Source organism: Equus przewalskii, chromosome 21 (genome assembly GCF_037783145.1).
Source record: "Equus przewalskii isolate Varuska chromosome 21, EquPr2, whole genome shotgun sequence".
In the NCBI taxonomy this organism is placed as follows: Eukaryota; Metazoa; Chordata; class Mammalia; order Perissodactyla; family Equidae; genus Equus; species Equus przewalskii.
In genome coordinates, this window is record NC_091851.1 from 41,027,320 (window position 1) to 41,054,656 (window position 27,337).

The following is a 27,337-nucleotide window of genomic DNA, read 5'->3' on the forward strand; positions in this document are numbered from 1 at the left end:
AGCACGGACCTAACAGTGATGAGCTTGAGTTCCAGAGAACTCGCTCTGGAGAGGGGCGTTGCAGGGAAAACCCAGTGTCCCGGCTTTGCACCGATGTTCTCAGCTTGGATGTCGCAAGAGCTCCCAGATCCACCCAGAGGTACTGGGAACCGTGACCTCCAGGACCTTAGAGGTGAAGAAATAAGAGGGCAGCTCACCTTGAGGCAGTGGTTCTCAGTGGGAGATTCTGCCCCCAGGGACATGTGGCAGTGTCTGAAGACATTTTAGTTGTTCCCACTTGGGGGAGGGTCGCTAATGGCATCTAGTGGGTAGAGGCCACGGATGCTGCTAAACAGCCCATAATGCACAGGACGGCCCCCCAACAGAGAATCATTCCCTTTTGAACGTCAGTAGTGCTGAAGTTGAGACACTGCCTGGTGGAGGGCCTGGCATGTGCCAGCTGTAAATGCTCCTTTTCTCTCACAAGCCCATGCCTTCATTTCAGCTCAGGGACCAGATCCCAGGCCAGGCCTCCTGAGTGGGACTCTTCCCCAAACGGAGATCCCCTCCTTACCTGCAGTCCCTCCCGCTCCCTGAGGCGCTTGCTTGTTAACCCACATGAATCCATCAGGTTCAGCTGTGATATGCTTGATTTCATTCATTCACTCCACAAACATGTACTGAGCACCCTATTTGCACCCGGTCCTGTTGTGGGCGTTGAGGAGACAGTGGCGGACACGACAGGGGGACATGGCCCTTGGGTCCCAGACAACCCTCAAACAGAAGTTTAAAGCACAAGGGGAGGAGTCCCCGCAGCTGGCCCAGGGGCGTGAGTGAGCAAGGGCTGTTGGCGCAGAGGCACGTCACGTCCCGATTCTTCCTTCAGACCACGTCCCGTGGTCCCGCTGCTGCTTCTGGGACACCCCTGTGAATGACGGAGGCTGAGAGAGATGAAGAACTGGCCTCATTTACAAAGCAGACTCTTGTCAATCGACACTGAAGCGGGAGCCAGAAGCCCAAGTTTCAACACCGCTTCTCTGAAAACGCCTGTTGGATACACCTCTTCCCTCTCCTGGCCTTGGTTTTCACATGTATAAAATGATTTTGGGTGGCAGAAGGAAGGAGTAGGATATAGACATTAAGGACAAAGAATCTGGGTCCAGCCTGCTCTAGTTGAAACTCACTTTTGCCACTAAGTGGTTGTGACTTTGGGCAAGCCAGCCAACCTCTCTGAGCCTCAATTCTTTCACCTGTGAATGCGGATAATGTACGTTCCTGCCCCACAGGGTTGTTGGGAGGTTCCAATAGTGCTCCGCATGTGCTTTGTAAATAGTAGGCACTCAATAAAACGTAGCTATTATTGTCAGAAACCCTGCTTGGAGCATCACGAAAGTACTCAAATACAACCGAGGCAAGGATTTAGGGACGTCAATATAGAGGGCAGCGTCCACTTACTCTTTCATCTGCCCCTTCATTCTGCCCTTTCAGAGACATTAATTGATCTCTCCTCTGAGTGTCAAGCGCTGTTTTAGGTTCTGGGATGAAGGAGAGACAAAAGGAATGCTGCTCTCCTCCCAGCCCCCCATGATGGAGCTACCGTCCGGTGTGGAAGGGAGACGCTCGTCCAACAGAGAAACGAATAAGAGAATTTGCGAGTAACATGTGCTAAGAATGAATGAGACAAGGTGACTGGTGTGCTGTAGGGATTCTTATCCTGGGATCCACAGACGCCCCCGAATGGACTTAGGGGATCTGTGAACTTAAATGGAGCCAAAAGAACATCTGTAGTCTCACTAACTTCTTGCTTCTATTTTAAACGTATCATTTGAGTGTGTGTTTTTAGCATTTCAGTAACTGTATTTCAAAATACTTGGCTTCCTTTGTAATCTTATGTTTCTGTATTTAGAAACCTGATCCTGGGGCCGGCCCGTTGGCACAGTGGTTAAGTTCACAGGTTCTGCTTCAGCGGCCCAGGGTTCGCCGGTTTGGATCCCGGGTGTGGACCTACGCACTGCTTGTCACGCCATGCTGTGGCAGGCATCCTGCATATAACGTGGAGGAAGATGGGCACAGGTGTTAGCTCAGGGCCAGTCTTCCTCAGCAAAAAAGAAAAAAACAACAAAAAAAGGGGAGGATTGGCAGCAGATGTTAGCTCAGGGCTAATCTTCCTCAAAAAAAAAAAAAAAAAGCAAAACAAAACGGAAACCTGATCCCAAGAAGAGGTCAATATCTCTCAAATGGCCCATGGCACCAAAAAGTGTTGAGAACCTGGGTATTTAGTGGGACCCTTGGGTGGGTGGATGACCAGTTTCGACAGGCAGCAGAAGGCTTCTCTGAGCTTCGTTGAAGTTGGGGTCTAAATGTGGAGAAGGACCCAGTGTGTGGAGGGCCTGGGGGAGACCCCAGGAGCAGGAGCCGCTGGCACGTGGTCCCGAGGGGCTCTGACAGGAGATGGGCTGGCTGCTGGCTGCAGTGGGGCCCAGGCATGGATCAGTGTCTCAGCTTCAAAATCAAAGCATTTCCTTTTCCTCTGACTTTTCCTGTTGGCTGAGGAATGGTAGAAAACAGCATCGTTTGACTGTCACCAATTGGAGGACACTAAGGAAGGCTGAAGACAAAATGCAGTGTGATATTTAGGATAGAACCCTGGAACAGAAAAAGGACATTAGTAGAAAAGCTAGTGAAATTAGAAAAAAGTCTGTAGTTTAGTGAATAGTATTGCATCAATGTCGAATTTCTTCATTTTTATAAATGAACTATAGTTCTGTAAATTGTTAATAAAAGGGGAAGTTGGGTGAAGGCCACATGGGAACTCTTTGTACTATCTGTTAAGCTCTTTTGTAAATCTCAAGTTATTTCAATATAAATATACCAAAGGGGGGAAAAAAGAGAAAACAGTACAGTTTAGACTATTTCCCATCCTCCATCAAGATGCAGCAATATTATGATAATCATACATTTTATTTGGGGGGTATTATTTAAACTTTTAAGTACCCTATTTATTTAAAAAAATAAATACTTGCCAAGATACCAAGTTTACAAGATGCAAAAGGTTGTTGAATCTCCTTCTAAGCCTTGTTTCAAGTGACTCAGTTCTCTTCCTTAGAGAAAATTGGAGTACATGTTTCTGGCATCTTTCCGGAATTATTCTGTGAATATACAAGCAATCTCTGTCGTGTGCTGAGTACGATTTGGCTTGTTTTTATTTCATAGTGTATTTTGGAGATTGCTTCATATCTGTGAAGTACTTCCTTGTTCTTTTTTTCTTGCTGCATAGTATTCTGTGTAATTAATTTCTGTAACTGGTCTCCCACGGCACAGCCTTTCAATCATTTCTGCTTCTTTGCTCCTCACAAACGGCGCTGCAGTAAATAGCCTTGTACACTATGTTGTGTGCATGGGAGTCCCTCTGAAGAATAAATTCCTAGGAGTTATGCATATATTTTAGAGAAAAGGAAAAGCAAACTTCAGCCAAATTTTCCCATTCAAGACTTGAGAGGCGATAAAACATATTCTCGAGCGCCAGCATTTTGTTTTGGAAATGCCGTGTTCAAGGAAAGGCTCTATTCTCCAGCACAACAGAGGCAAGAGGGCATGTTTCAAATAGCTTAATCTGGTGATAACAGCCTCCTGAAAGCGGAGAGACAGACAATAGTACCAACGGAGTTTACACACTTGAGAAATGACTTGAAAATAATTGGGGCTGGTAGCCATCTGCCTAGTTCTTTCTTTCCAGAGCCAACACGTTTATTCCGCCTGGGCACCGGGAGAACCCCTTGTTGGCATCAGCAGCAATCAGCACACCCGCCCATCACGCTGGGGCTGGAGCAGGAGGCTGTGCTTTTCCCTTAAAGCTCTCCCATTTGTCTCCAGGCTGAACTGGCCTTGGAAGAAAGATGCTTCTGTACCCTTTTCCTCTGACCGCCAATGGGAGAAGAGGGCTTGTTTTGCTTGTTAGCTTTTAAAAATATTCTTAAAACTCTTTTCAGTGACTTGTGAAATCCAATTTTTTATTTCACTTGGAAACAAATACTTTGTTTCATCAGCTCGCAAACTTTTTATATCAAGGGGGTAATTGTCTATGCTGTCTGCCACCAAAAGATATACTGACAATTAATATTGATAAGAAAATGATGATACCTACCATGTTTTGAGAATTTATTGTTTGACATGTATCATCAACTTTAATGCTACAAACATCTTATGAGACAAAACTATTATTATGTACATGTTCCAGAAAGAAAATTGAAGTCTGCAGGGGTTAAATTATGCCTAAGTTCCCCTAGCTAATAGAGAATCTGGATCTGTGTCCAGAACGAATTCTGTGGAACATACCATAGCAGTTACTCTCAACCAGGGGTGATTTTGCCTCCCAGGAGACATTTGGCAATGTCTGGAGACATTTTTGGTGAGCAAGATCGGCCCTGAGCTAACATCTGTTGCCAATCTTGCTTCTAACATCAACAGATGTTAGCTTGGTGGCAATCTTCCTTTTTTTTTTTCCCTCCCCAAAGCCCCAGTACATAGTTGTATATCCTAGTTGTAGGTCATTCTATTTCTTCTATGTGGGACGCTGCCACAGCATGGCTTGATGAGCAGTGTGTAGGTTTGCACCCAGGATCTGAACTGGTGAACCCAGGGCTGCTAAAGTGGAGTGTGAGAACTTAACCACTGGGCCACAGGGCTGGCCCCTGGAGACATTTTTCATTGTTACAATTGGGTGTGTGTGTGCTACGGTATCTAGTTGGTACGAGGCCAGGAATGCTGTTCAACATCCTATAATGCACAGGACAGCCCCCGAGAGCAAAGAATTTTCAGCCCCAAATGCAAAGTGCCCTGTTTGAGAAACCCTGTGATTTACGAACAGGCAGTTCTCCCCAAAGCGTTTCAGATGGAGGTTTTATCTTCTATTTTGCCGGGAGCCATAAATTCACATTAAATACAGGATGATCAACATTATGAAAGTTTAAATTCTATGAATTTAAAATAATGTTACTTAAAAATACTACAAATGTCTGACTGCAAAATTTGCTATGTTGTGAATTTGCTCTCAAATTACAAATTTGTCAAGAGACACAACTTTGGGACTGGCAGGTTGAGTGAACTATGAAGTGAATGTGGTATAGCCACACGACAACATCAGTAAGTTGACAAACAGAAATGATTTGAATTATGAGAGTTTTTCAGGTGCAAATCTTTTGCGAAAAATGTCTCCCCTTTGTTGAGAACTGATTGAAAGAATGGCATGCAGATTTTTATGTGCTTATAGGAACATAAATATTTTTGATTTATCTCAATCTATAGAGTTTTGCCATAAAATTCTCTAACCAATCCTCTAGACTTGTGCATAATTCTTCACAGAAATTATTCCTCTGATAATTTGCACTTATCAAACTTGTAATTAGCCCAACAAATATGAAGTTGCTGCTGAATGAGACTATTTCCATAGCATACAAAGCTGGATAATTTTAGATTGTTCCCGCGTGTGAGTCTCCCGGTATGTCTGGAGGCATCTGGAGGCGAAAAGTATGTTTATTCATGAGTGGAGATGATTGCCATTGTCGTGAGGGATACTGGAAGATGGCATCGAATTGCTCAGGCTTAGCCGCAGATGCAGTGGAAATGCTCTTCAGTCTCAGATGTCTCCTGAATGGTCTTTGTTCATTGGAGCTGGAGCAGGAGTGACGGAGAGACACTGAAATCCTGACCGAGGAATGTTTATTGACTCACCTATTATATTTGGGCCTATTCTCTTTTGGGTGAATGAGTCACAGTGAGGTACAATTTGTTTTTCCAGAGATAAAAAGGAAGAAAGTAAAACACGTTGGCAAACTCTTTCTGTAAAGGGCCAGGCATTACCTATTTCAGGTTTTGTGGGACAGATGGCCTCTGTTGCAACTATTAAACTCTGCCCTTGCGGTGGGAGAGCAGCCCTAGACAATAGGCAAAGGAATGAGCAGGGCCGTGTTCCAATAAAGCTTTATTTACAAGAGCGGCAGTGGGCCTAGTTTGTCAACTCCTGGAGTAAAGCATAGAAATTTAAAGATGTACATGCGAATAGATAGGCATCAACAGATACTTGCAGTGTGGCAGAGGCGATTAACTGCCTCTCCACCTCCCAGTCCCCTTCTTCAAGAACAGAGCCTCCAAACTGGTGGGGCCAGCAATGTCCCTAGTTAAGTGTATTTGTATCCTGGTCTCTCTTGTCAATAGAGGTGATTCTTTTTTCTTCTTCTTCTTCTTCTCTCCAAAACCCCCAGGTACGTAGTTGCATATTCTAGTTGTGAGTGCCTCTGGTTGTGCCGTGTGGGACACCACCTCAACATGGCCTGATGAGCAGTGCCATGTCCATGCCCAGGATCTGAACCAGTGAAACCTTGGACCACCAAAGCAGAGCACACGAACTTGACCACTCAGTGTTGGGGCTGGCCCAACAGAGGTGATTCTTGAAGTGAAAACAGAAAATATAGATGAGATGTCTGGGAATGCTGTGTAAAGAGGGCTTATCTAGCTGGCAGATATTATTTTGCCTTCTATCTTTCCTTTTTTCCCTGCCTGGAACATGGGAATGATTGCTGAAACTCAAGTGGCCATTTTGTAACTAAGGGCAAGTCCAAGAATATGTCAGAAGCCTCAGCCTTTACATCCTTGAGCCAATGAACCAAAGCCAGCAGTAGCTGACATCTGGATTTATTCTTACGGAAGAAACAACTCTTATATGCTTCAGCCACTGTTTAAGTCAGCTCTCCACTTGCTGCATAATGAAAATTCTGATCCATGTTGATAAGGATAACAGATGTCTAACAGTTTACAAATACCAGAAGTAATAGTAAGTCTAGGCTGGGTTAACCAAGAAGAGGCAGTTTTTATGAATGAAGGCTCTGAATCCATCAGATCTGGTGGCCCATCCTGACTCCAATTTCTCTATGCTTCAGGTTCCTGTCCTGCAAAATAGGGATAATAATATGACATACCTATGGTATTGTTGAAAGACTTAAATATGATAATGCATGTATAAAGTGACTGGCACATAGTAAGTGCTCAAAGAAGTATTAGTCAATATTATTGTTACTGTTACTATTATTTTGATGATCTGGTGAATGACCATTCACTTCTTTGAAACAAGGATGTCGATGAGAACAGTTGGTGATGACATTTCTTTCCTAGCCCTCACTTTTCAAGCCTTTCTTTCTTTACGAGAACAATACGTGGAAATCCACCCACAGTCTCCGGGTTTTGAGTAGTTATTATGTGTCTGGCAGAGTGCTAGGTTCTGGGAGTTCCAGGATGAATAAGACAGTTCCTGTCCTCAGTGGGCAGAGGCAACCTGGAAAACAATTAAATATAAAAAAGCGTTGGGTGGATGGTAGACGTATGAATGGGCTACAGTGGGGAGAAAAAAGAAAGGATTTGGTTCTACATAGTTGGGTGGAAATGGTCTAAAAACTTAGAGGAACAGGGATCTAAAATATGAGTAATGAAGAGGGAGAGTTTTAATGTTATATATAATATATTACAAATGTATAAATATATTTAAATATATATTTATATACAAACTATATATTATATACAAACTAAATTTTAATATTTATTCATAATATATTATAGCATATAGTATAAAATATAAATATAATAATAAAATATTTAATAGTAATCTTAACTATTCTAGTCACTAACAAGGATAAGAGGAAGAATTTTAAAATCAAAGATGATATGTTAAATATTTTTCATTTTCTGTTCTCTATCTACCCTCCACCCGTCTCTTCCCTGCTCTGTGGCTGCCCTTTCTGGACGTTGTTAACAGACCCTCAGACTCTCTGGCTTCCGCTTGGGTTTGGCCAATGAAGACACTTGCAGGAGACTGGCGGAAGGAGGCAAGCGAGGTGGGGTTTTGATTTCCCTGGCTCCCTCCTTGCCCTAGCTGGCTGCTTCCCTCTACTGAAGGTCACAGCTCTGATGAGGTGGCTTTCTCCCACAGCTGCTTTCCTCAGGTTCTGGCAACCACACCTTGCCTTTGTGTCTTCTGGCCTGGGGACAGCAACGACTCCCTGCTGATGTTATTAGCCTCAGGGTGTTCACCATCTCTGGTTCCTTTGTCTTAACCATGCTGGTGGCTTTGAAATTCTCCTTTTGTTCAACTCTTCTTAGATACCTACCCTATTTCAGAAAGGTGGCTGTTTCCTGCTGGGAGCCTGACTGACAAACTCAGTTCCAACAAAGGCAAGATATGAGTGAAGTGGACCAAGTCTAATGCAATAGGGAGGGGTGGTGACTGCAGTTAATTGGAAAGCACTAAAGTGGGCAGCTGTTCCTCAGCTCTATCTGCTTGTGCTGTTTGAAAATATGATCCTACTCTCACCAGATCTTCTAATTTGTCAGTGGAAGCTGAAAATACACATTTTAAAAGAAGAAATTTCTCCATTTATAAAAACGTTCTGCAGGCCAAAGAAAACATCTTTGAATTTGATCTGTGGCCACCATTGCTATAAGGACAACAGCCTTGGTAGGCAGAGGGATGGGTCACACTATGATAATGTTCATGATTGCCACCTTGTGCAGACATGGCATGCAGTTAATCCCTTCAACGATACCAACTTGAGGGAGGTTCCATTATCTTACTTCTACAGATAGGATCTCCTGATCTTAACTTGGGGTCCATGGACCCCCCAGATAAAACATAGATGGTTTCTGGAGAAGTCTGTGAAATCCTTGAAGTCATAGGCCAATTTTTTATGTGCGTGTATACGTTTTTCTGAGGAGCTGTACTACAGCTTTCATGAGGATCTCAAATAGAGAACCACAAAATATTAGGACCATCTGTCAGGGTGGGTGTTGGAAAGCAAATTAAAAAAATAAAGCAGATGCACTAGGATGGTCATAATAAAAAAAAGATGGAAATAACAAGTGTTGGCGAGGATGTGGAGAAATTGGAACCTTCGTACGTTGCTGATGGAAATGCAAAATGGTGCAACTATTTTGGAGAACAGTTTGGAAGCTCCTCAAAAATTAAATATAGAGTTACCGTACGATCCAGCAATTCCATTCCTAGGTATGTACCCGACAGAATTGAAAACATATATCCACACAAAAATCTGTACCCCATGTTCATAGCAGCATTATTCATAAGAGGCATTATTCATAAGTGGAAGCAACCCAAATGTCCATCAACTGATGGATGGACAAATAAAATGTGGACTATGTACACAGTGGAATATTATTCGGAAATAAAAAACAGTGAAGTATTGATACATATTGCAATATGGAAGAACCTTGAAAACATTGTGCTAAGTGAAAGAAGCCACTCAGAAAGGACCACCTACTGTGTAGCTTCTTATATAAGAAATGTCCAGGGGCCAGCCCTGTGGCTGAGTGGTTAAGTTCACGTGCTCTGCTTCAGCGGCCCAGGGTTTTGCCTGTTTGGATCCTGGGTGCAGACATTGCACCGCTCATCAAGCCATGCTGTGGCAGCGTCCCACATAGAAGAGCTAGAAGGACTTACAACTAGGATATACAACTATGTAGTGGGGCTTTAGGGGGGGAAAAAGAAAAAGAAATGTCCAGAAGAGGCAAATCCATAAAGATATGACATATTTATGAACTGAATGTTAAAAAAATCTGTGTTGTTCATTCATTTCCTCACTCACCCATCCATCCAAGTACCAATACTGTGTTGAGCACCCATGAGGATCTATGTACTCTGATAAGAGATAAGGTTAAAAAACCCAGCAGGAGTAGCCCTGCACTTACCTTTGAGAGCTTCTAGTATCGTGGGGAAGATCTTCATCAAACAGGTGAATACACACTGCGGCTGTGACAAGTGTGACAAATGAGAAGTGGGTGGTGGTATGAAATTATGTGAGAGTCAGAGGAACTTGGTCCTGGGGTGGGGACATTCAAGAAAGGCAGCCCCGAGGGACACGGGAGGCGAGATATGGAGGTGAAATGGAAGTGGAGGTTGCAGAGGAGGAGAGAGCATTCTAATCAGGAGGAAAGCAAAACACCTGAGCAAAGGTCCCACGGCAGAGGCATCCTGGATCATTTGAGCAGGGCCTATGTGGATGGAGCAAAAAGATGAGACAGGGAGTAGTGGGTGAGAAGCCCAGAGAGGGAGGCAGGGGCCTGGCCAGGCAGGGTCTCAAAGGTTGTCATGGGTTGAATTGAGCCTCCTCAAAAAGATATATGGAAGTCCCAGCCCCCAGTATCTCAGAGCGTGACCTTCCTTGAAAATATGATGTACTTAGTTAAGATGAGGTTATACTGGAGCAGGGTGGGCACCTAATCCAATATGACTGGTGTCCTTCTAAGAAGACACAGACACACAAGGAGAAGGCCCTGTGACGAGAGAGGCAGAGATTGGGGTGACGCAGCTACAAGCCAAGGATGCAAGTGGGCTAGGAAGAGGCAAGGAAGGGGTCTCCCCTACAGCTTTCAGAGGGAACATGGCCCTGCTGACACCTGGATTTTGGACTTCTAGCCTCCAGACCTGGTAAGCAATAAATTTGTGTTGTTTTAAGCCACATAGTTTGTTGTGCTTTGCCACAGCATCCGTAGGAAACGAATACAAAAGCCATCATAGGATTTGGGTCTTTGTCCGAAGAGCATCGGGGAGGCATGGCAAGAATTGAAGCACGCGGGGGAAGGGATGGTCATGTCTCTCTGACTACACTGGGAAGATGGGTGGGAAAGAGGCAAGAGTGCATGCAGCAAGACTACTTAGGAGAGTGGGGGGGGGATTAGTTAGGAGGTTACTGGGAGACTAGTTAGGAGTTTGATGTGGTTGCCCAGGAGAGAGATGACAGTAGCTTGGAATAGGGGTTGAGGGTAAAGATGAAGCAGAATGAATGGATTGTGGATCCTTTATGGTGAGTGAGAGACGACAAGGCTTTTGGCTTGCTCAACTGGATGGATGGTGGTGCCAATCACTCAGCAAATGAACCCCAGGGAAGCCCAGACTCTACTTAGCACGAAGTCTGACAGTTAGCAGCTTGAGGTTCAATATAGTAAAACAAACAAACACACACACACACACACACACCATACAGCCCTTTTTATTTATATAAATAGGATCGTAATAAATACACTCTTTGATGCCCCCCTTTTTTTTTTGAGGAAGATTAGCCCTGACCTAACTACTGCCAATCCTCCTCTTTTCGCTGAGGAACACTGGCCTTGAGCTAACATCCGTGCCCATCTTCCTCTACTTTATACGTGGCATGCCTACCACAGCATGGCTTGCCAAGCGGTGCAATGTCCGCACCCAGGATCAGAACCGGCAAACCCCAGGCCACTGAGAAGTGCAACATGTGAACTTAACCGCTGCGCCACCGGGCCGTCCCTGCCTTTTTCTTTTTTTTTACAGAATAATATTTCTGGGCGTCTAATACAAATCAGCACATGGAAACTGACCTCTTTCTTATTAACGACTGCCTGATAATCCATTGTAGGGATGCAGCCTAATTTACTGAACCTATCTCCTATTGATGATTTTAGGCTGTTTCCAGGTTTTAAATTATTTGATTGCAGGTCTGTCACAAAATTGTTTTAACTTGACCTGCTAAAAGAAACACATTTTTACATCGCAACCCAGTACGCAAACATACAACACACAAGTACACGCATTTATATAGCAAAAAGTTTTACAAAACAGTATTTACCCTTCCTATGGGTCACACACTCTTCTTCTATTCTACTCTACTCTATTGTATTCTATCTTATCCTATCCTATCCTATCCTATTGTAGTCTATAAAAAAAGGGATAGTTGAGATCCTCTGAATTGCTCTCACCACCAATGGATAGGTCACAATCTGCAGTTTGAAAACACCTTCAGTACATATTTGTTAAGTGAAAAGGGAAAGGTGCTTACTTGTACTCTGTACTGTTCTAAACATTTTACAGATACGACTTATGTAATCCTTCCAAAGTCCCAATGGGAAAGAAATTCTTATTCTCCCCATTTTTCAGATGTCAAAACTGAGGCACAGAGAGGTTGAACAAGTTGCCCAAGGTCACAAACTAGTATGTAGGAGAGCTATGCTTCAAACCCAGGCAGCCTGGCTGCAGTTTATGCTCTTAACCATCAGCCCACGGTACTTGCTAGTCTTAGGAACTGATGTGAGGCTAAGTGACTATTTCGATGTTCAGTTAAGGCACAGTTCTAAACAGCCTCGTTCAGTGTTTCCATACACCTCCTTCAGGGTCTATTCCTTTACAAATGAGTCGCACAGGACATGACAAGTGTACGCTGCTATTCACACATCTTGAGGACTATAGAAGCTAAACAAAGGCTCCCCCAATTCACCAGTCTCCTCCAGAACTCTGCGTCAGCAACACATACTCCACAACCCCCAAACCCCCAACCCCCTCAAAGGATCAACGATGACCACTCTCAGTGCTGGGTTTCTAAGATTATGATAGAGCCACTTCCTACTCAGAGGCAGTCGGGAGCTTCCCCATTATTTATCGATTTCACCCCAAAGTTATCAAGTTCTAAAGCCTAATTATTGGTGTAATAGTTAGCTGAGATCTTTGGAGAGTTGTGAGCCCCTTTAATGCGTGGCATATGTCAGAGGGATTCAGCTAATTCACATATCTGTCTGCACTATTAATAGAGAAGGTTACATGCCAATTATCCAGGCTTCAATCAGCCTGTTTGGATACAATAGAGGCAGTGTTCACACACTTGATGTGCCACATTCCTTGCCGACATCAGAAGCAGCTGGGCCCGATAAAGACCTCTGGGATTCTGATATTTGGGGATCACGTCCACGGAAGAGCAGGAACTGAGACTTGATTGCTCTGTCGACTCCAGGTATCTTTAACCTGGGTATTTTTGAAAAGTGCCTAGTGGGTTTGCAGTTCACTGGTCTTTAAATGTTTCCTGCTGGGACTTGTTGGGTGGGAGGGTGGAGGTGGAGGCAGAGGAGAAAGACAAAGACAGAATAGCTTAAATGACAAAGCAGGGAATAATAGGAACGGGTGAATGGATGCCAGGGAAATAACGAACCTGAACACATTCTTGTGCCCAGTTTTAGAACCAAACAGGCTGAGACATTTTTCCCCCTAAGATTTCAACCTTGTGTGTTGGAAAAAAAAGTATATGTGTGTGTGTGTATATATATATTTAACCTCCATTTTTCCCACGTTTTTTCCCTTTTCATTTGTTTTTTTCTTTCCCTCTGCTTCAGAAACGGGACTAGAAGTGCCGCAATCTCATCAGAAAATGCAGCTTCCGGTGGTATTTTTCACCAGGAACAGAAGCAGAAGTGTGCAGAATCACCCGAGAAAGCCCCAGCTCTCCTGAGAGCCGTTCTCGAATTTTGCTGGCACAGAGCACTGGGTCAGTGAGCAGGGAGTTAAAATGGCAGATGTTGGGGCTTTTAGGGGGGAGGGAGGCCGATACCTGAGACCCGCCAGCAATTTGTCCTGTCCTTCCCATCACCTCCATATCTCGGATCCCAACATTAAAACAGAGGTGCTGCCCACTTGCCTGAGCTCACACTGCCCAACGGCGGCACGACAGTAAACAAATAATCCAAAACAGCTCGTCCCAGGTCCTGCCTCCCAGGCTGTAGGGTTCCCTCACTGACGTTACCCAAATACTGCAGCAGACAGCGATACCTTAAAAAAAATTACCAACGGCTGTTAGACAACAGGCAGATACAACGCACCAGCCGTTGTTCTGTGTGCTATTTCAGCTCAGTGTGTATTTTTTCCCACCCTCCCGGATGAAAATACAGTAATTAACTCCATGCAGAAGGGGGGTAGGGGGGAACTCTTCTCTTTTTTTTTTTCCCTCCTAGACTTGAAAAGAAATTCTGGCAGATAATTTGGCTGAACATGAAAAGGGAGACGCTGCTTACAGCCGCCCAGATAAAGTGCTAGGTTGGTGAGGCTCTGCGGCTGAGTTGGTTATTTCACGGCATGAAAAGCAGACATTTATCTGTTCCCATGGAGATGCGTTTTCTACTAGTCAATCAGGCACTGAGGAGGTCAGACAATAACCAGTAGACTCTTTATTCCATCTTGAGAGACAGCCGAATCCTCTTTTAACATTTCACCTAAATTTAAAGGAATCTAACTCATGTCTCAGAAATACCTGCAAACGCAGCCATTGTAATTTCAAGCGATCCAAATTAACAAGAAACTCCAGCTGCTTCCGAGGAGGAACGGGTGTGACGGATCCTCCCCAGTTCGTTTCAATCATAGGTTGTTCTGTCACAGTCCTTTTTTGCAAATATTTGGCTTCCAAACTTGACTCCTCCCTTCCTAATAAAATAACTAATAAGGTCATAAATTAAATGTTGAAAATTTCCAAACAACTGTTGGGAAGTAAGAAGTCACATTTCAAAGGAACATCGTGGAAGCAAGAAAAACCTGCCCCAGAAGAGAGAGGAAAAAAACCCCAAAATGCTGGAAGTGGGATAAGTTGTAAACTCCGTTCCCGGAATTTCTTGCCCCCAAAATGCACATACAGAAATAATTAGGGCTGTTATTTGACCTCGTGTGTTTGTTATCAATCCCAGAAAACAGCCAATGCCCATTTGCAAAATATGTTTATTTTAGGAGGTGAATTGCAATGTCAGCGCCTGGAAATTGGGACTCAGACTCCTTAAACTCTCTTCTCACAAGGGTGTCTCTGCCTCCATCGTTTCTGCACGTGCTAAAGGCAGAAGAAGAGGTAACAGAGGTCTTCTCAGAGCTAATTGAGAAGGGAGAGGGGGTTTCCATGGGATCCCATTTGAGGCCCCCACTATCAAATAGGATATGCTGCCGTTCACAGGACGACAGCATAACAGAAAACAGCAGACTGCCAGAGTCAGGGTTTTATCATTAAGCAACTTCATTCTTGTTGATGGAGTCATTCGAGTGCAGCTCAACTGAGTAATGCAGGAAAGTATATACAAGTATGACTCCTGCCTACCAGCCCGGCCTTTTGCCTGACGCTGCATTTCCATCTCCCTGAAGGCAGAGGCTGCTGCGTCTCCTGGCAGGCGGGCCAGTTGGAACAAAGACACCAGCGGGGCCACCTCGGAAAGCAATCTGGAGAAGTCCCAGCAAACAGCATTTAGGGGAAGGGGAAAAACGCCTGTGGACCTGATAATGCATCACGTCCCATTGTTAAGGAGGCAAAAAGCAGAAATTTACCTTGAAGGCTCATGGGAGTTTGATTTCCCTGGAAAGACATGACCCACATTTCTCACGGATTGTGGGTCAATATTTGACCATCTCCTCTTATTTTCTCATCTTCGTGTTTAAGATTTAAAATACAAGTACTATGTAATCTCTTTAAAAGATTCAAACAGTATAAAATTAAGGTAGAGTCAAAGTTCCTCATTCCTTTTGCTCACCCCCACTGGCTCATTCACTAGAGATAGCTAACAATTACTTTTAACACTGTCAAACATATCCTTCCAGACGTGTTCGGTAAGTATGCAAATATATACATTTGTGTCCATATATTGTCAAATATATGTATGTGTCTATATATACACACACAGACGTTCTCTGTTTTAAATATTCTACAGGAATCATATTTATAGACAATATTATACAACTTGGTTTTTTTTTCCACTTAAAATATCTATCATGGGTAATTATCTGCGTCTATGTGCATTTTTAAAAACTTAGCTATAAAGTTTGAGAAAAGTGTAATTATGCTCCCCAGGGAGGGGGGCATTCAGACCAAAGGGCTTGTGGGGAAGGGCGAGGCTCCCCCCACCCCCACAGACAATCACTGTTAGCAGTTTTTAGTGTATCATTCCAGAAATAGTCTACGCGCAGACCAGCATATATGGATATCAAATATTCACACCTGTCTTTGTCTTTACCAAGTATCTTTCACCTGGCGTGTTTCACTCAGGTCTCTTGGAGAGCACTTCACATTAGAAAAAATTGACCTTTTAAATGATGGTGTCGTACTTCTTTGAATGGCGCTCCTTAATGTATTTCACTCGTCCTTTTAGATGGACTTTGGGTGGATTTCAGTTTTTGCTTCTACAAACAGTGCTGCAATAAATAGTCGAGTGCACACCCTGTGAGTCTTTGCTCAAACACACTCACCCCTTCCTGAAAGCAACACCTATACCCCACACCTCTCCTCAAATTGCGTTAATCCGAAGAACTGATTGAATCAACTTTTTTTTTTTTTAAAAAGAGGGTTTAAAACTGAGTATTAATAATCCATTAAGAATCTGTTATGAATACGTGCCCCTTCCTGCAGTTTTGAATCTTTCCTCCAGCTTGAAAGTGAGGCTCATGAAAAAAAAAGAAAGTCATTTTTCCCCCCCACGCCCACCCCCGCCCAGGAGTCAGCCATGCCAAAATCATTGCATTAGCATCCTGTGCCTGCTTATTACAAATGCAGGCTGCACGTTGGGTAATTCCTTCCCATCTACTTCTTTCATCCTGGGCTCAGAGAAAGATCGCAACTCACTCTTACAACTTAGGTACTGCTCCCTGCTCTTTTCTGTATGCAAGAGTTGAAGCCATTGGGGATTGAGAACAAAGTGTGTCCGTGGAAAGAAGTGGGTGGGATTTGGTGTATGCAGGAGGATGGGGGGGCACCCCCTCCCGGGGGAGGAGTCTGATTTCATTATACAGTTGGAAACCTGATGAAATCATGTACACAACTGAATCTTTTTGCTCAGCTAGTGAGGTCTTTCTGTTCTTTGTCTTGCTGTGTGTGCAGCAAATTTCTGTTACGCCCGGGAAGAAGGAAATTTGAGTTAAAGAGCAGGGCAGCTCCATATGCCTTGTAACAAGCAAGCTAATTGAAAAATTTAATTCAGGAAGAGATGCAACGAGGCCAAAATGAAAGAGGAACTAGGCCTGTCGATGTTCAGAGCAGGAAAACCGAAGAAGTTATCTCCAAGTTAAAAATTATGCGAGGCTGGAAAATACATCACCTGCTGTATTTGTTATAGAAATTCACAGTCTTGTTTGCTGTTTATCTTGAGGCTCGGGGAGCTCTCCTGCTGCTTAGGAAAAAAGAGGCGAGGTCTGGGAAGAAATGCTAGTAATAAGAAAGGGAGGGATTAGAAACCCCAGAGAGAATGGGAGGTGTAAATAATATGTGGGCATTTGACAATCAGCACAAAGAAATGGGAGACAAAGGCAAATGGCTGATGCCAGAAATCCTAAACACTTAAGTGGGAAACTTGGACAAGAGAAAAATGTCCCAAAGGAAAAGGAAAACAAAATCCCAGGAGATCTTTTTCCTCTGTGATGTTGTCTAATGGAGTAAATAAAGATTGGTTTTGCCACGTTGCTCCTGCGAGCAATGCTATATGCAAAGGCACTGGCTTCCTGATGGCCTTTGAAGCTCTCTCCAGGCCAGCCTGAGCCTTAGGACCAGATGGAGGAATCTTGGGGAACAGTTTTCTCCTCCAGAAAGGAGTTGAGAATGGGCCAGAAGGAGCCCTTGGCAGGGACAGAGTGATCCCTCTCTCCAAAGAGTCCAATCTTTTGGGGTCCTCTGCTCTTCTCTTTTTTTCTCCCAGAACCCTACCTTGAATGGAATTGCTTAGGAAAGGAGAAAAGGCATTTTTTAGCTAAAAGCTAAAGTAGGACCAAGTTAAACTTGCTGGACAATGGAAATTTCTTCCTGAGGCTGTCTGCTGAGGTCGAGCGTGACACTTCCTAATTGCATGACTTGGGCAGACTGCTTTCTCTACCGTAAGAAGAGGATTATAACAACAACAATAATAATAGGTAACATTTATAGAACCCTTACATGGAATAATTTCTACCCTGATCCATTTTATCCTCTGAACCTAATGAGTTAGGATAGTTACGATGTCCATTCTACAGATGAATGGAGACTCAGCCAGATCGCCAGCTAGAAAATGGTACAGGCAAAATATATTTCTAGGTCAGGGGTTGGCAATTACAGTCCAATGGCCAAGTCCGGCTCAACGCCTGTTTTTGTAAATAAAGTTTTATTGGAACACAGCCACGATCATTTGGTTATAATTGCCTCTGACTGCTTTGGAGCTATGATGATAGAGACACTATGGTCTGCACAGCCCAAAATATTTACTCTCCATTTCTTTACAGAAAAAGTTGGCAGATGCTTGCACTAAATCCCCCAGGCCCAAGCTCTTAACCCCATCTGTGTTCTTCTCCTCCAAAAATGTCTCATTTTTTTCTTTAAATGTGATGCTGAACAGGAAAAACTAATCTAACATGTCAGAAATAATAATAGTGATTGGAGAATTTAATTTGTTAGAGGCCCAAGAATATTAAAAACAAGCAAAAACAAACTTTTCTTTCTTTTCCTTTTTTTGTCTCAAAATTAGAAACTGTTTACATCCTAAATTTAAGACAAACAAAAAAACCTTGCATTGCCTTACCAGCTTTATTGAAACTGCATATAAACGCTTATCTAAAAACCAAAATTTCTAGAGTCATTTCCAAAATAATGAAGGAATGGAATACAGTTTTCCAGGTGACATAACATTTTTTTTCCGTATGTTATTTTCAAAACTGCAAGTAGAATAAGTTGTTAAAGTAAGAAGCTCCCAGTTTTGAATCTGATGTTCACCCTATAATAGTAATGTACAAACTCTCGGCGTTTGGAGCTTTGTTTATAAATGTAAAATTTCTGTAACCAAAGGGGAATGAAAACTAAGGACAGTTGGGGTTGCTAACTCAACAGTTATTTTCTCTTCTTTCCTACAAATGGAAGTTGGAGATCTTGGAAACTGATCCGTGTTGCCACGTGAACTGTTTCTGGTATTGTAACACTGGTTTAGTTTGTCATAGGTCTCCCGGATTGATGAGTGTAGCTACATATCCAGGTTTTAAAAAACGTTAGTGAACAAAATTAATAATAGTATCTTCTGTATCTCGTATCTGCCGGGCGCTGTGGGCTGGGAGTTCTGAATACATAGTGCTGAGGGCCGATAACTCGACAAGCAGGGGGTTACTATTTGTATTTCTAGATGAGAACAATGAGATCCAGGTGCATAAGGTGTCCAGTTAATACATGACTGATTGACCTCGAAATCCTGAGCCCCGATTCCATACTCTTTCCCCTCTAAGAGGAGGTCTGTCACTGATTGTTCTTCCTTTCATTGACCCAATTCTTACCTACTTTGTTGTCTACCATGTCTCAGGCACTGCACTCAGCTCTGGGGATTCAACAGCGAACAAAACAGATAACTAAGTCAACAAGTTCATGACCAGGATATTTTTGGAGGATGAGGAGTGCCAAGAGGGAAATTAAACAGGATAGATGGGATGGCAAGTGTCTAAGTCCGGCGTAGCAATATAGGATGGGGAGGCCAAGGAAAAGACTTGAATGAGGAATAAAAGCCACAAGAGAAAGATCTAGATAATAGAAGAAAGTTCCAGACAGAGGAAACAGCAAAGCACATTCCTTGAGATGGAAAGATCTTGGTATGTTGAGAAGTTATGTTGATACTTTCTGGCTCTCGCCAATTCAGCAGCCATTAAGACTTGTCTAAGCTTGAAGGTCCTAGGTGCTGTCTTCTAAGGGCTGAGCGTTTACCCTCAGTTCTAAGACATTTGGCTCCGATTTCCTAACACTGCTATCTCCTTCTCCTTATCAGAGGGGAGCAAGCTGTTCCTCATTTATTTGTGACTGGAAACAAGAAGTTACCAATGACTGAGTACACGCCTTGCACTGTACTAACTGCTTAATTGCATTATCTCATTGAATCTGCAAAACCACCCCACTGAATTACGGTAGAACACTCTTAATCCAGGTCGATGCTGTGCTGAGAGTTTTAAGGAAATTAATTTCTAGAATTTACATGTTTATACTTACATTTACTTATTCCTAAAACTGCCTTGGAATGCTCCTGTAGGCCTAAACTCAACTGGAACAACCCTTTTCTGCCATTACAGAGAAGTCTGTGGAGGGTAAGTACAGCAGTATCTTTATGGAGCGTTGAAGAGGTAGGCGGTGTGATAACCTTCAAGGTAACAAACAAAGAGATTAATCAGCATGTTGGTTTGGGGGAATCCTCCTTTAATGGTTAATCAAAGCACCTAGATGTGGGCATCCTGTCTTACTGTATCTTACATGCATTTTTTTCTAGGGAGCTTTCAGAACAACCACAGAAGTATAATGATATTGTTAATTCTTATAAATGTAATGGGAATATTTTCTAGAACCATCCAGTATTTCAGGATACATAAAAATGTCCTAGGATAAAAATTGTATACGGTTTCTTTCAGATTGTGTTGGTGCTGTTCAATACATTAGTTACAACTTATTAAACTTATTTAAAAAAACATTTTATCAAATCGTATGAAATATGGATTCCAATTACAGTCACCATAGTATTTTTTTCTTACAAAATGCTTACTATTTTCTATTTCTTATTAAGAAAAAATGGACTTATTTGAATTCTGGTAAAAATTTAAGATGTCAACTTATATAAGGGACTGTGTCTTTTTTTTCTCAAAATTATGTGAGAAAAAAATGAGATCATTAGTTTAACAGATCTTGGTAGTTGTCTGCCTAGTAGCAATTGCTAATTATTTTCTTTGCTGATAAAACTCAACTTACACGCACACCTACACATACATATTTAATTTTAATTTTTTCCAACTCCTTTGTGCTTCAGGGAAAGCTGGGACCTCAACAGTCCCAGGGGTGGGAGTTTTGATTAGTCAATATCGGTGCATCTTAACCCCGGCCACAGATCAGATCATCTTCCGAGCTTTTACAAATTGTCAATGCTTGAAAGAAAAAAAGAAAAAAAAGACTGAGGGACCAGCCCTGTGGCCGAGCTGTTGAGCTCGAGCGCTCCACTGAGGCGGCGTCCCACATGCCACAACTGGAAGGACCTACGACTAAAATATACAGTTATGTACTGAGGGCCTTTGGGGAGAAAAAGCAGAAAGAAAAAAAAAGATTGGCAACAGTTGTTAGCTCAGGTGCCAATCTTTAAAAAAAAAAAATTGTCAATGCCTGGGTCCCACCCCCAGCTATTGTGATTAAATGGGTCTAAGCAGGGAAGATAATTTTATTTCTGTTGCTAATAACTGGTTGAGGAATTGATATGTGACATAACTCTGACCCTTAGAGGTGAAGTAAGTGGGCTGGGGTATGTCTCTGGGAGGGTTATCGTTGCTCTCGAAACAAGGAAAGGAATGTTCTCTTCCAATTTTCAGATTTTTTTTTTTAGGTGAATATGTGTTTCCTTGTGCTGTGGCAGCCATTTTGTGGCTATGAGAGGCAAACCTGAAGTTCAAAGTCAATACACTGAGGTGGGCAGAACAAGATCAAAAGAACCTAGGACTAGAACAATGGAGTTAACTAACCCTGGAACTGCCCTATCAAGGAGGACATTTATGCCATTTTTAGATGGGTTCTCTGTTTCCTGAAGCTCTAAGCTCCTATTTTACAAAATAAGGAAACTGGAGCACAGAGAGGTTAAGCTATCCGTCTACAGTCACACAGCTGGTAAGTTGCAAAGCCAGGGTTTGAATGTGTCTGATTCCAACTTCTGTGCTTTCAATGACTATGATACAGAATAGGGTTGGCAAACTATGGCTTGTGGACCAAACCCCACCCACCACCCGTTTTTGTAAATAAGGTTTTACTGGAACACAGCCAGACCCGGTTTGCGTAGGCATCATCTGTGGCTGCTCTTGCACTACAACAGAGTTTAGTGTTGTAAGAGACACTGTGAGTAGAAGGCCTGAAATAGTTACTGTGTGGCTCTTTACGGAAAAAGTTTGCCGACCTCTGCTGGTCTAAGCCAATCGTGGTAATCCTATCTTTCTTTATCTGTGATTGTCCGCTGGTGACAATATAAATGGGTTTTGGCCAATGAGATTTAGGCAGAGTTCTGCTGAGGAGATGCTTCTGAGAAAGGCATTTCCCCTTTCAAAAGAGGTAGGAAGGAAGGTGGCCACCTCCCTTCTTCCCGCCTCTGGAGCAGGAAAGATGATGAGAGCTGAGCAGCCATCTTAAAACCACAAGAGGGAGGATCAATAATGGTAGATGGCGGAGAGGAGCATGCAGAGGCTCAGGGTTCACGACGCCGTTACCGCTCCCATCCAGGGCTCTGACTCCCCACCTCCAGACTTCGTGTTGTGTTAGATGATAAATAGTTTAAGTCACTTTTACAGCCTATTCCATTACCAGCAGCTGAGCTTATCCTGTATGGTCCAAACCCTAGGTCTGGAATCACCATCCTTATTTTGCACTTAAGGAACCCCGAATTCGGGGAGATACAAGGACTCATCTGAGGCGGTGTGCAGTGACGACCCCTGTTCCATTACCCCTTGATAGTAACAAACGAACTCAGCACTTGGGGCTTTGTTATATATGCAAACATTCTGTCACCAAAGGAGAATGAACACGAAGGGCACTGCGGTTCCTAGCCAACAGTCATTTCCTCTTTTTCCTACTAACAGAACCCGCCTTTCATTGGGGCAGCAGCGCACCCGGCTCCAAGGGAGGAAGGATATTTGTTCTCAGCCAATCACGGAATTCTTTTATCTCTTTGGGGGAAGTTTGACCTCTAGATTTCTGATTCCAGGGGGCGTCTGGGGTGGGGTGCGGCAGTCTGCGGGTGATGCAGGTGCCTCCGCTCCGTAAAGCACACTTTGACTAACGCTATTCTATACCAAAGGTCATAAACCCTCTCTGTAAATGGCCAGATAGTAAATATTTTAGGTTTTATAGTCCATATAGTGTCTGTTGCACTATTGAACTTTGCTGTAGCAGTGGCTCAGAAGCAGCCCCAGAGACACACAAATTAGTGGGCATGGCTGTGTTCCAATAAAGCTTTATTTACAAAAGCAGATGGTGGGCCATATTTCACCTGTGGGCCATAGTTTGCTGACCCCTTGCTTGACTAGTCCTGGTTCGTCTCCTGGTCCTGGGCCCATCTTCTCCGAATACATTGCTGACTAAAAGCCAAACCAATAGGGTTCTCTTGGGAAGGAAGACATGGGTGATGGCTTTTGGGTACGAGGTAAACTGTTGTGATCTAAGCCAATTTGGAGTGGAACAATTCTTCGGTTATTTTTGGCAGAGGTGAGAGTTAGCTGGCCCCTCACCGCTTACCTACAGGTCATCATAAAAATCTAGTCTCTGTCCAAATTCTGCTACTCTGATAGCCAAACACTCATTAGCAAAGCAAGCACGAGACAGTTCACGTTAACAGATAAGAGGTTTGTTACTGTTATTAAATAAATTAACAAACAAACAAACATTTCAAAAATTTCTCATTTAATTTCAAACAGGTAAGTATAGATAGATCTAACTCTCATAAATAAAAGATCTTTGGGGTCATTGCAAATTTTGAAGAGTGTACAAGGGTCCTGAGACCAAAACACTCAAGAACTGCTGACTTAGGTCAATGTCATACCTCCCTGCCTGGAGGTTTCACAGGAGGGAGACTATTTCCTGTGATTTCCTACAAAGCAAGAAAACAATCGTGGTTAAGAAGGCAGGCTTGGGATTCTGAAGGCTCGAGTTTAAAACTTTATTCTAGAACTTGCAAAGTGGATGATATGGGACCAGTCACTTAAATCTTGGAGCTTCAGTTTCCTCATCTGCAGAATGGGGATAATGAGACCCACCTTTTCGGGGAGTCATAAAGATTAAAGTGGTGCTCGCTGATCGTGATCGATGTACAGGCTTGTTTTGTGGAGGAGAGAAGTGGACCAGAGAGCACCTCTCAGGGGTCAGGAGTGGGCCTGAGACTCTGCATTTCTCACAGGCCCCCAGGGCATGCTGATGCTGCTGGTTCCCCCACCACTCGGGAGACACCCTGGTCCCAAGCACATCCCTTCAGAAGAACCCTGCAGTTCTCCTCATCCATTTTCAAAGTCCGGATACTGAAACATCAGCTTCTTTCTTTTCCGTTTTCGTTGCTTTTGTTGCATTTTGACTCACTGTTTTTCCTAATCTGGGTTACTCTGTCCTAACTGGTTTCCCCACCTTCGCTCTTCATTTAGTGGAGATGAACTGAGCACCTGCTACGTGCTGGGCCCTGTTCTGAGCCTTGGCCCTCAAGGCTCTGGGACCACCTTGAGCTTTCTCTAAAGTGTAATCTGCTTCAACCCCTCAGGAGCTTCCCAGTGCTGTCAGGATCAAGTCCAAGCTTGGGTGTTTCAGCACGGCTAAAATCCCCCGCCGGACCTGGCCCCCTGGAGGCTCGCCAGGAGCAACGGTCCCTCTTCTGTGGGCGTGGTTTCGAGGCTCAGATGAAGTAACGCCTGTCACGCTGTTCCTCGGTCCTTGACATGGAGGAGGGGATCAACACGTGGGAGCTCTGTCGCTAAGACCTGGGATCTGCTGGGAATCAGGGAGGCCAACTAACTCAGCTACCCAGTGGTTCTCAACCGGGGATGGGGGAGGATTTTGCCCCCAGGCGCACTGGCAATATCTGGAGACGTTTTTGGTTGTCACAATGTGGGGAGAGTGCTACTGGCATCTAGTGGGTGGAGGTCAGGGATGCTGCTAAATACCCTGCAATGCACAGGTCAGCCTCCTCCATCCCCACCCCACCCCCACCCTCCCATGACAGAGAATTATCTGGACCAAAACGTCACTAGGGCTGAGGTCAAGAAACACTGGATGAGGCCACCCGGAAGAAGCTTCCCTCTTCTATGCTCCAGATCAAATCCATCGCCACTTCAGTTTCTCTGCATGCCACTGTCTCTTGCTTGAGTGTACTAAAGTGGCCTAGTCTTTTCTCCAGGAGCACGCTTCCTACAGATCTTCAACGGCTGGTTCCTCGTTCAAACGTCCCTCCCCAGGAAGCCTTCTCTGACCACCCACTGCAAGGCTGCTCCCGCCCTCCCTGGTTCTCCTCCTGTAGGCAGCCTATTCGTTTCCTTCTAATATCTATCACCATCAGATGGGACATTTATTTTCTTAGTTGATCAGTTGATTGTCTCCTGCACTCGAATGTGAGCACCATGAAGAGGAAGAGTCAGGTCTGTCTTGATCAGGGGTTTGTAAACTACCACCTGTGGGCCAGATTTGGCCCTTTGCCTCTTTTTGTAAATAAAGCTTTATTGGAACAAGCTATGCCCATTCTCTCATGTATTGTTGCTTGTGGTTGCTTTTGCTCTCCAACAGCAAACTTGAGTAGTTGTGATAGACACTGAGCAGCCCGCAAAGCCAAGATAGTCACCCTTTTCAGAAAATGTGTGCCAACCCTGGTTGTGGTTATTTGTCTAGTGCAGTGCCTGGCACATAGTGGGCACTCAGCAAATACTGATCGAGTGTTTACTCAGTACCCTTAATCCCACCTAATCCTGCTTAGCACTCCATGAGGTAGATTCTAATAAGGGTCCACAAACCTGAAACTTCCGAAGCCATACTTTTAAAAACCAAATTTGGCAGCAAAACCTGATCTGATCTGACCTGTTTGGCTGCAGAATATGCCTTGAACAAATGCGAGGCTGTCGATTGCCTATATTTCTCTCACTAATTTGACCTTTGTGTGTTTCTCTGCAGACGTGTCGATGAGGCAGATTGAGGTGCTGCCCCAGGCCTCGCGGGCAATGCTGTGTCCCATACGGTATAAGCATCGCATCACATTTCTAAAATCTCAAAATTCTGAATTCCAAAGCATATTCCACTATAAGGGTTTGGACAAGAGATTTGGATGTGTAGTTTTCTTTATTTTAAAGCTGAGGAATGGAGAGACCAAACCAAATAACAATGCTTGTGAATGGCAGGACCCAGATTTGAATCTCGGATCTGATCCCTGAGTTGTGGCTGTACCCGCTAGGCTCTCTCAGGAGAGGCGGGCTGGTGCTTGTTCACTGGATGAATTAAGGGGTTGACGAAGCTGGCTGGGCCTTGTTCTCACCCCTGGGCTGGTTTGCCCGCTACTCGGGAGGTTCCTGCCTTTCCTCTGTCAGAACACCTTTCCAGGCCAAGTATTGCAGCTGTAAATGTGCATGCAAAACACACATGCACGCACACACACACTCACACACATGTGCACACACACGTACAACTCAAAAAAGGAGCTACATACTATTATAGTTTCTGCAGATTTGTGGTCACTGTTGTTCTGAGCAATCTCATCTTTATGAATCAGGTGACAAAACCCACTAGTAACCAGGCAGGGGAAAGAAAACAGATGCTTTTCCAGTCAGGCAGGATGGAGCTGAGCAGTTGTCACTGTGGTTAAACCTCTGCCTCCAGGAAGACACAGCCCCTTGTAAAAAATTATTGCTGTTCTCTCTCTGGTTTTGGGAGCTGCCCTGATTCTATCAACTCAAAGCCACAGCTAACAGGAAAAGTGCAGCTTGTCTGTTGGGGATGCAGATGAGAATAGGACGATGGGGTAGAAAGATGGTGTTTCAGAAAGCGGCCGGCATTATCGACTCCAGTCGAGAGGGGAAGTGGGCCTCCCCCTAGCGTGCTTGAAAGCTTCCTTGAGAAGATCTGAAGCTGGCTCCAGAAGGCAGTGGAAGATTAACATGGTTTCACACGAGCAAGTGTTCTTCAAAAAGGCTCGGGGGAGGGAGATGGGCGATAGCTTGGCCAAGGGCTGAGAGTGTTGGTCAAAGCAACAGCCGTAGCTGGGTGACTGCTGGATGATTCCTCTGTGTTTAAAAAAGGCGCGTATATACACATGCGATGGTGTGCGGGAGTGTAAAGCTATAGAAAAGGGGTAAGAAGAATACACTCACCGTTCACACAGGAAGTACACGAGAAGCAGGCGGGGGCGGAGGAAGGTGTGTGTGTCTGAGAGAGAAAAGGGCAACTTTCTATTTTCAATCATCTGTACTTCAGGATTCCTCCTTTGCTTGTGCAATTTAAAAATAAATAAAAACAAAATGAACTTGCAAAGACAAACAAACAACAAAAACCCCAAGGGATAAGTTTCATAATAAACAAAAAGTCCTTTAACTTCGAAGAATTCTGAGGCTCCAGACACAAAAGGCTCCCCGGCTTGCAGCCTTCCTAGTTAAATCGCGTTTGGAAGGTGATTCGGAATTCCACCCTGCCCCGAACAAGGTCGACGACTGAAAACAGTTACTGAAACTGCCCTGTGGGGCAAAAGGGAAATGCTCCGTTCTCTCTCTCGTACTCTACTTAAAATTATTAACACTGCTTTTTTTACTTTTAATTTTTTTAAGAAATAGGAAGCATCCAAAATGACATGGTCTTTGTAATCTATCCTTTAAAATACACCTCCTACCAGATTAAGGCTTCAAATCGTACCTTTGAATGTTAAAGAGAAAATCACAGTTAAAAACCAGCCCTTTTTAGAGACTAAGACAGGGATGCAATAGATCCTGGAGGATTCCTTAGCTTACGTACAAAAAAATGTTTGGTCTTCAGTTAATCTACTGTGAAACAATCTGGTTGCCTTCTTGTTTTCAGATGATCTTTCAGGT

The 27,337-nt window shown here is 43.8% G+C and overlaps 1 long non-coding RNA gene across 3 annotated transcripts in view; it reads left to right on the forward strand.

Moving 5' to 3' along the window:
* The window catches only part of LOC103554234 (uncharacterized), a 28,901-nt gene extending 3,897 nt beyond the window's left edge, over nt 1-25,004 (forward strand). Inside the window, exons 1-4 of one of the 3 annotated variants that reach the window (XR_545648.2) lie at nt 12,589-12,788; nt 13,165-13,316; nt 14,543-14,657; nt 14,945-17,929. This is a non-coding gene — a long non-coding RNA (uncharacterized lncRNA). Of the gene's footprint in view, nt 1-12,588; nt 12,789-13,164; nt 13,317-14,542; nt 14,658-14,944; nt 17,930-24,039 lie in introns of those variants that run through there. The other 2 variants (XR_011531214.1, XR_011531215.1) reach the window with 2 other exon arrangements.
* Nucleotides 25,005-27,337: the final 2,333 nt, after the last annotated feature.